Genomic DNA, 10,764 nt, shown 5'->3' on the forward strand with positions numbered 1-10,764 from the left:
TGTAATTTTTTTATTTATAAATTTTTGTTGTCACTGTGATTGAGCTGAATTCTCACTATTTTTCTTATAATGAAAAATTTTATTTCGTCATGCAGATATGATTGTAATCACATTTTGTTACTTTGATAATTTTGAATTGGATGAAAATGATCGATGGTATGAAAATGGATGAATGATATACGTGATAGTATTCTAATTTTCATAACAGAGAGTACATCGTAAGTGGGAATTACCATGACTTACAAAACAAGCTGAATGTCGATTCCTCTCAGCATGATATGGAACTGAGATTTATATTCAACAAGTATTCATCCAATCCGATTCCACCTATGAAGGTTATTTTTGATACTGAAGTGAATTATCTATTTAAATTAAACAAAATACACACGACTTCTCTTTACGTGACTTTAGTGACGAAGGATGTTGTCGAAGATGAACACGAAAATTTGGATGGAGCAAATGACAATGCCAATGATTATTGGGACACAGTGGAGATAGCTTGTGAGGATGATGTGGTTATTCTCGAGATAGTTGCTCCTCATCGTGATCCCACTGTTACGCACAGAATCCAGTTGGTAGTTTACGACAACGAGAATGAAAATGAATTTGCAAATGAGAATTTGATTACTTTATCTCATTAGAGACATGAGTGGGGTGGGAGCTCAGGGGTTGAATCGAATGAACTGTCCTCTAATTCTTCGTGTGTGGTTCTCGATGATGAGGATTTACATGTCAAGTAACTGTTTGAAACAAAAAAAGATTTGTAGAAAGCTATACACCAAATGACATTAAAATACAACTTTGAGTTCAAGGTAAAGAAATCAAACAAGTTGTTGTTGACGATTGTCAACATCGAAGACAGTTGCTTTTGGTACTTGTGAATAACAAAAATGGATACGAATGAGTTATTTATGGGAGTATACTTGTAAAGTGAGAATTCGTTGAAATGATAATAGGTAAGCTCAAGTATGGTTTATTGGTCGATAGATAATGCACAAATATAGAAGTTGACAGTTGCATTATGAATGTCCGAGTTGATGTTGCAGAAAAGCCTTATTGAAGATTTAAAGATAAAATTGAAATTTCAATATATTTACACATCAATAATAAAGCAGAATTTGGCATCCTCTCTCATAATTTTGCACAACATGAAAGTATTAAACATATAGACATTAATATACATTTCATAAAAGGAGAGAATAAAATTTGTGTGTGATTTGATTGCAAGGACGAATCAAGGAATTTATTTGGCAGTTGCTAAAGTTCAATTTTCAGAGATGAATTGGAGGAACTTAATTGAAGGTTGATTTTCGCTCAATCCATTAGCAAATTTACATTCACTAAATTGACCGATGAAAATAAAGTCTTTTTTTTTTCTCTGTATAGAAGTTTGATCATTCATCTGTAAATTCTAAAAGTAGAAACGAAAAGGACAATATTTCATCAATCCACAATCCAAAAAACCCATTAAGTTACCGTCAATATAACAAAGCTCGATAATAAGCCAACAACACAACAAGAATTCATCAATAAGCCGACGGTGTCACAACAATTTAAGTTATTTAATAATCTCTATTGATAAACCCAATGGAAAAAAAATAAAAATAATAAATTACTAATATAGTGACAAGCAAAATATCTACTAATTGTGTATATCTCAGTAATATCAAACATTTGAGTGTGAAATTGGAGAAATTGGCAAAGTTAGGGTGTGGTGTAATATGCATGAATCTAAAGATTAACAAAAACACAATAAAAATAAAAACTTTAAAAATGTCAAATGTAGGAAATAAAAAGACAAACGATGAAGCAATTAGCAATATAATAATATAAAATGGTATTTAAAAAAGTAAGAAAGTATTTCATCTTTTTTCTTGAAAAAATAAAAAATAAAATTCTAATCCTTTTTTTATGCAATACCTCCTAACTGTGAAAGACATAAGACAAAGATATTTGTGAAAATCGGGAAGCTACTTGCATCATTTTTCACCGGAAAATTAGAAATTCGAAAAATATATATATATATATATCATAAATTAATGAAAAGGGAATAAAACTTTTACAAATTCCTTGATTTTATGTTTTTATATTATTTTATGAAATTAAATCCTATAAGTCTCTAAAAATTAAAAAAGACAACCGTTTTTGAAATCAATCACACCCCTCCGAAGAAAAAACAATAATTCTACATAAAGATTACTGTTGTAAAATTAAAAACTCAAAAACCATAAGGAAAAAAAAAAAAACACACACACACACACGTGTCACACGTAATATGGGATCCCAAAAAGAATGGATAAAGAATAAGAACAATCATGCTACTTGTACAATGAATTTGATAACAAATTTGACAATGTGTGAGTTCGCGGGCATCATATCCATTGATTTAGAAAACTATTTTTGAATTTAATGGTTAGGATCTTTACACTTTACACATTGTCAAAGTCGTTGTACAAATAGATTAATTCAAGAACAAATTTCGGACCTTTCTCTCTACAATCAGAAGTCAAAAATGGATTGAGGGAATTTGGAAGTGACTGGACAAGATAATTGGTCTATTCTATTTCGGTCTTCGAGGTAGGATTAATTAGTGATTTATTTATTTTGGAAGGGCTTTAATTATCTCAGAATGGGTAATATTTGTTGACCTCGAGAATTGAACCCTCCACGTGACCAATGGATAGCTACTCCACGTAATCCTCCCTGCATACAACAACGCACGATCAGAAAAGCACACGGTCAAAACCAGCGGTGGTGGTGGCGGTCGCATATACTCCGATAGTCAAGTCAGCGTTGATCAGAACAGTGCTCAAGTTGTGCAAGAGTTTGGGGAGGAGAATATATATTTCTTAGTATGGAGAGCTAAATTGTGTGAGTTTCATTACCTTTGTCTCTTGCCAAACCTTAGGTATTTATAGACGTAGAGCACCGTTGGATGTGGGACACGTGTATGCATCTGACGGTGTGAGGTGTCCACTTATAGGCATCAATCAGTCTCGTCTAGAGTGGGCGGGCAATTAGTTCTTCTGAGTTGAGTTGACATAAAGTCGATATGTCACATCAACTAGCTCTATGGAGACATCACATCAATTGATCTTTGGAGGCAGAGGAGATCCTGACAGATATCTTTCTGACAGTGGCGGTGAAGAGATCTGTTAAAGAGGTACCTCGGAGTGCCCAATGCTTTGGAGTTGAGGGACACTTCGGTTACTTCAGTGGATTTGTTCTTCACCTTACAGCGTGTCATGTTGAGGTCGTCGGGAGTGGGCATTACTTCGGAACCACTTCGGATGGACACCTGTCACTTCGGAGAATGGTGTGTCTGTTGTTCCGAAGTGGTTTGGTCAGGGATGTAACAGAACCATTTCGGATGGACACCTATCACTTCGGAGAGTGGTGTGACTGTTGTTCCGAAGTGGTTTGGTTAGGGGTGTAACAATGGTCTCCCCAAGTTCAGGCATGAATTTTTATATCATGGGTGGACTTGTTTTCCCGATTGCGCATGCCAGCCTTAGAGTAAGTATTGTGGATTCTTATGAAGTGTTGATGTGAAAGGGTGGAGTGAGCAGATGTACCGAACACCTGTTAGCTGAGGCGAAGTGGTAGCCGAGGCAATTTAGGCAAGGCGTCCTCTCGTTTGGTCGTTGTTTCATAAGGAGCTTTCAGTGTCCCACCGAGTCATATAAGTTGTGATTCCGCTAGGGGGAGGAGCTCATCTACCACTGTTGTGCTGACCCAAACGGGACGACGCGTTGGGGGATGGCTAGAGTTTTGTAAAGCTTAAAAGGGAGTACAGCAACCGAGGTGATGACCTACAAGGGACTCTGCGTTAGGTGCGTCGAAGCTTGTAAAGCTGGTTGAAGGGCTCATCTTCCATCGATGCGCTGACCCCCAGGGGAAGACGCGTTGGGAGTTGGTTAAAGCTTTGTAAAGCTTAGGAAGGAACGTAACGTCCGAGGCGATGACCCATAAGGATCTCCGCGTCAGGTACGTCGAAACTTTGTAAAGCTGGGTGAAGAGCTCATCTGCTACGGATGCGCTGACCCACAAGGACGACGCGTTGAGAGATGGCTAAAACTTTAAAAAAGCTGAGAGAATGGAGTGACCGAGGTGATGACCCACAGGGGACTCCGCGTCAGGTGCGTCGAATCTTTGTAACGCTGAGTATTTCATCTGAGATGTATTGGGATGGATAGTCTCTGATCTGAAGCGTCTTATTATAACGTTAATCGATGTGACAGCTGTTGCGTATTTTCAAGGCGACAGTTGGATGTGCTGCCTGTTCCCAAAAAAAGGGCAGCTGCGGCTACTTATTGTTGACGACTGTTGTTTGTTCGAGACGATGCGTATTATGCATTTGTGAGGGGCACAGTCAGATCTTGGGCGTTAATCAAATCTGGCGTTTTATTTCAACGATCTAGATTTGTGACAAGATGAATAGCCTAGATTGACATCGTTTGAATTCAACGGTGAGGATCGTCTGGGGTCTCCTATAAAAGGAGGACTTGAGCGTTTTGAGAGGTTTCCACTTTTATGCAATCAAACTCTTTGCTCTCAAAATTTTTTTTTAGCAATTTTCGATAGTGTTTGAAGGTTTTTCGGTCTCTTTGTAATCTTCGAAGAGTTTTAGGAGTTGGTCTTGTATCTTCCCAGCATTAGGGCACCCATTCCAGTTGATTTTCGTAAGTATTCTCTAGTTTTTTCGCAATTCTCTCTGAAAAATATGGCTTCTGATGGTAGTAGGTCATCCGGGAGGGAGTTGGATATAGTGAAGGTTGACCAACCAATATTGGCGACCTCCTCGGAAATATCCGAGGCGATATTAGGAGGGGAAAACATTTAGAGATGACCTGATACTCCAGTAGACACTTCCATACACTGGGGGAATCAGACTACCCTTCTAAATTGAAGTCTTCCGACCTTGAGAGGCTAAGGAAGGAGTATAGGATCCCAGACAGTATGGACCTGATTTTGTCGGAGCCAGACAAGCGGAAATGTTACCCCAGGCCGGGGTATGTGGCCATTAGTGAGGCTATTCTAAGAGCGGGACTTAGGTTACCCATCCATCTATTCTTTAGGTACATCTTGAGGTTGTATGGTTTAGCTCCGCCCTAGTTAAACCCAAATTCTTGGAGCCAAATGGTAAGGTCATGGATGCTTTGGAAGGAGGCGTCTTATGGGGTAGAGATGTCTTTCCCTATTTTCCAAACCCTCTACATTCCTAAGGTAGCAGCAGGAGGTGATAGGATTAGGGGATGGTATTATCTAATCTCATGGGATTCCCACACTCCATTCATGCTCGATCTGTCAAGCTCCATCAAAGATTGGAAGAGCTCATGGTGCTGGGCTTCTAAGAGATGGGATATAATGGAGCGGGACCACTTGGATCCTCTTACGGTCCCCACCAAGTATTCAACACTCAGTGAGTACTAGAGATTTTTTTGTTTTAATTACTTCAGTTTGATTGCTAACCCTGTTATTTTTGTAGGCATCCTTCCTCGGTGCGAGATATCCGCCGAGGAGTTTGATAGGATTTGCATCGTGTACCAGCTCCCCCAAAAGAGGAGTTTGTACCATGAATTGATCAGGAAGAATATTCATTTCGTTGAACACGAATTGAAGGACCTCCGAGCCAAGAATATGGATCTGGCTCAGCTGCTGGAGGCAAACCTTCTGTATGGGGAGGCTATCCAAGCTGCTGAGGTGAAGGCTTCAGAGGCGGAGCGTTAGCGAACTGACACAGAGGCCCAGCTGAGGAAAGCCAATGCCGACATAGAGGAGCTGTGGAAGGAGCTCCATGAAGTGGAATGCCAGGTGGCAGCTCTTACTAGGCGACTTGATCACGCTAGTGAGCACCATCGTTTGGCAACGGAGTCTTTAGAGGCCTTGAATAAGGAGAAGGCCGACCTAAGGCAGCGAGTGGAGGCCCAGGTCGAAGAGATCGGCTCCCTCAAGGAGGAGATGAAGGTGGCAGGAGAGTCAGCTGTGTAGCACTTCATTGATCACTTTGAGAAGCACCCCCTTTATGACACTTTTGCCAACTTCTGGGCTTTGTGAACGCTCAGACGATGCTAGAACACCTAAGGGAAGTTCAACCAACACTGGACATATCTGCCCTAGAAGTGGAGTTCGGTGGGCCGATTAGAGGTCGGCCAGACATTGCTACGAAGGAGCCTGCAGAGCCTCCTCAAGCAGCCAAAATATCCTCGGAGAAGGAGCCAGTGGTGCATGTCGATTAGATCTTAAATGTAATGGCTCCAACCCATTTTGTAATCCATTCGATGTTAATGAAATTTCAATTTTTCCAAGTGTTGTTGCTCCTCCCCTTTACTTTTATGTTGAACTATGTGTCTTGAATAAATGATGAGTAAATATTAAGTATCATTTACCAATAATAACCAGTCGATTACAAAAGAGCTGACCCAAATAAAGCACTGAAGAACTGAGACCAATTAATTAACCCACATAACATAATGAAGAACTGTGGTATTATAACTTAGGAACTTACATTTTCACTAAGGCAGTTTCTGCACTTAGTAGAATGTTACAATACTGGACAAAATGTAGATCAGATCAGAACATAAACATCACTGATAGTACTTCCTTAAGTGTCCAATGTTCCAAGACCCTGAAGAGTTTGATTTCTGACTTTGGAGTTGTAATAGCGGGTCATCTTTCTTTGATACTTAGCCAATTTTATTTGGGATGAATCTCTCCTTTATTCAAGGAGGTGGAGCTCGTACACCCGAGTTTCGTCGTTGCCTATCTCATTGAAATGTATCCAACGATGAGAGGAGATTCCCATCTCGACAGGACTCATGGCTTCGGATCCGCAGGTCATGGAAAAGGGTGTTTTACATGTTGTAGTTCGGTAAGTTATTCAAATGGCCCAGAGGACACGGTGAAGTTCATCGACCCATGCTCTGTTCGAGGCGTCAAGCTTCCTTTTCAGAGTATGCTTGATAGTCTTGTTCACTACCTCAACTTGCCCGTTGGCTTGGGGATGATGAGATGTTGAGAAGTCCTTCCTTATGCTGAGTTTGTCACACAAGTCTCACACCTTTTTGTTATCGAATTGCCTCCCATTATCAGACACTAAAGAGTGGAGAATGCCGAACTTGCAAATGATGTTCTTTTAGACGAAGTTTGTGGTGTTCGCTTCAGTGATTCTTGCTAGAGGTTCAGCTTCGACCCACTTGGTGAACTAGTCGATGGAAACGATGGTAAAAATAGCGCTTCTTCTCTTTTTGGGAGCGGGCCAATAAAGTCGATGTCCCATTTGGCGAACGGCCACGAGCTGGTCACCACGGAGAGACTCTGAGAATGCTGTCTTTGAATGTTTGAGAAGCGTTGACACTTATCACATTTTTGAACAAACTGGCAAGAGTCCCTTTTCAGGGTTAGCGAGAAGTAGCCTTGTCGAAGTACTTTATGCACCAGAGCTATTCCTCCAGAGTGGTTACTGCAAACTCCTTCATGGATTTCCTTGAGTATATACATAACTTCTTCCCCTCCAACGCATCGAAGAAGTGGCGAGGCGAAGCCCCTTTTGTAGAGTACATCATCCTAGATAACAAAGTGAGCAACCCTCCTTCTCAATTTCTTAGCCTCGCTTTTTGAGGCTAGCAATGATTGATCATTGAGGTAGGCTACAATGGGTTGCATCCAAAGTAGGGTGCCTTCAATCCATAGTACATCTTTGCCTCTGGAAATAAAGGGCTTTGGTAGGCGCTGAATTGGGATAATTTTTAGCAACTTCGAATCTCTGCTGCTGGCCAATTTGGACAAGGCATCAGCGTGTATATTTTTGAGGCATGGGACTTGAACCAGTTCGAATCTCTCGAAGTGAGGGACTAGGTTCAGAACCAATTTCAGATACGCAGCCATGCCACTGTCTTTGGCTACAAACTTTTCGTTGACCTGCCTTACCACAAGCTGTGAGTCGCTACTTGCTAGGAGCCTTCTGACTTGCATTTCTTTCGCTAATCTAAGGCCTGCTAGGAGGGCCTCATATTTCGCAGCGTTGTTCGAGGCTTTGAAGTCGAACCTGACAGCGCAGTTCAACTTATCGCCTCTGGACTTTCCAAAACTACTCCTGCTCCGGAGCCAGTTTCTCCTGACGATCCATCTACAAATAGGTTCCATGTTGGGGCTCGGCTGGTTCCATTGTCGCCTCCATTTCTAGGGCTTTGGTAAACTCAACCACAAAATTTACGAAGGCGTAGCCCTTGATGGCGTTTCGGGGTCAGAACAGTAGGTCAAACTCCCTGAACTCGATTGCCCATTTTAGTAAACGGCCTGAAGCATCTGTTCTCAGCAATACTTGTTTCTAGGGAAAGTTGATAAGTACTTCAATCGAATGGGCCTAAAAGTATGGCCTCAATTTCCTTGATGTTGTAACAAGGGAGAGTGCAAGCGTTTCCATATTTGGGTAGCGCATCTCTACTGGGAGCAGTGCCTTGCTAACATAGTACACCGGCAGTTGATGTATGTTTTTCTCTCTGACAAGGACTGCACTGACAGCCTTGTCTGAGATCGCTAAGTACAGCAACAAGGGTTCTCGTGGTTCAAGTTTGGACAGTAGGGGTGCCTCTCCTAAGTGCTTCTTCAGCGCTTGGAAGGCTTCCTCGCACTCATCCGTTCATTGGAACCTCTTTTCTTAATTCAACACTTTGAAGAAGGGTAGGCTCTTGTCAATAGCCCTGGAGATGAAGCGGCTGAGTGCGGTTATCCGACTGTTGAGGCTTTGGACCTCCTTTAGCTTCTGAGGTCACCTCGTTTCCAGTAAGGCCCTTATTTTTTCTGATTTCACCTCGATGCCTCTTTGGTTCACAATATACCCCAGAAATTGGCTCGAAGCTACCCCAAAGGTACACGTGAGAAGGTTTAACTTCATTTTATACTTTCTAAGAATCTGAAAGGTTTGGTCGAGGTGACTTACGCGTTCTTTCATCTGGAGGCTTTTAACTAGCATGTCATCCATGTAAACTTTCATAGTTTTGCCAATGAGCTCTGCAAACATCATATTGACTAGCCTCTGATATATAGCTCCGACATTTTTCAATCTGAAGGGCATCACCTTATAGCAATACAATCCTCTATCTGTTATGAATGATGTGGATTCCTCATCAGGTCGGAAGATGGGTATCTAGTTGTACCCTGAGTATGCATCCATGAAACTCAGGAGCTCGTTGCCAGTAGTGGAGTCTACCAGTTGGTCTATTATTGGGAGAGGGAAACTGTCCTTGGGACATGCCTTGTTCAGATTTGTGAAATCCACACACACCCTCCATTTTTCGCTAGGTTTCTTCACGAGAACCGGGTTCAATATCCACTTTGGATAGATGGCTTCTCTGATGAAGTCAATGCTGCTTAATTTTTTGATTTCTTTTTTGAGTGTTCATATCGCTTTGAGTTGAGGGCTCGTCTTTTCTGTCGATGCGGGGCGTAGGAGGAATTGATGTTAAGGTGGTTGCAACTGACCCTTGGGTCTATTCCCACCATGTCTTTGTGTTTCCAGGCGAAGACATCCAGGTTCCTTTTCAGGAAGTTTATCATTTCTTCTTTCATTTCGGGGTGTAGAGCTTTCCCAATCCGCAAGACCTAAGTGGGGTCTTCGGGGTTGGTAGGGAAAGTTTCTAATTCTTTCATTGGGATCGCATTTGGTTCAGATTCGATGATTCGAGGATTCAACTCATCAAGAGGATACCCTTCTTTTGGAGCCTCTACCATGTCCACGTCTTCCTCCTGTTCGGAGGTAAGCCCTTGTTCAGGGCGTTGAACATTTCTGTGTCCACGTCGGCTCCATTGGCGGGCTCTATTAGGATGACATTAACAGTACGGGGTTCGAATTTTCGCAGAGAGTTGAGATAACATGCCCTTAAGCCCATTTGGTTACCTCGAACTGTAGCAATCCCATGCTCAGTTGGGAACTTCATACTCAAGTAATGAATGGATATAACTGCCCAAAGATCTTTCAAGGTAGGTCGGCCTTATACTCCATGATAAGTTGATCTGTGGTCTACCACTAGGAACTCCATGAAGTGGTGGGCCACTAGGGGGCTGACCCCATCTCAATAGGTAGAGTAATTCGCCCTCGTGGGATGATGCTGTCGCCAGTAAATCCAAATAGCGGGTCAATCATGGGGATCAACCCATTTTCAATTTGCATTTCATTGAAGGTGGATCCGAACAGTATATTTATCGAGCTACCATTGTCGACAAGCATACGTTTGAGTCCGTTTCGAGCCCTTACGGCTCTTACCACTAACGCATCACAATGGGGGGTGGTGAACTCCCTGCGCATCTTCTTGAGAAAATGTGATCGGAGCCATCATGTTGGCCTCTTGGGTCTGATTGACAATTAAGTAATCATTAGTGGATCCTTCGCTTCCCTTGTGTAGTTCCTCTGGGCGTTCTTGGTGTTGCCTCCGATGTGAGGTCCTCTAATGATTGTATCAATTTCCCTGATAACTTGGCCTCCGGATGGGGCTTGAGCCCTATGCCAGGACTCTCTTCTGTCCCTGGATTCTCTCATCCGAGGTGATTGGTCTCTATATCGCCTCTCTCCTCTATTTGGGAAGGTCGACCTGCGGGGGTATTCTTTCCTCTGTTGGTTACTTCGATTCGAGGATTGAGGAACATCCCTACATTCGCTGGTGTCGTGTCCATAAAGTTGGTGAAAGGTGCAAAACCTTGCCCTGATCGCTTCTTCTTCTTTCGATTGTTGTTTGCTCCTCCGGATGGTCCTGCTTCAACACGAGC

The sequence above is a fragment of the Olea europaea genome, unplaced genomic scaffold (genome assembly GCF_002742605.1).
Source record: "Olea europaea var. sylvestris unplaced genomic scaffold, O_europaea_v1 scaffold673, whole genome shotgun sequence".
Classification (NCBI taxonomy): Eukaryota; Viridiplantae; Streptophyta; class Magnoliopsida; order Lamiales; family Oleaceae; genus Olea; species Olea europaea.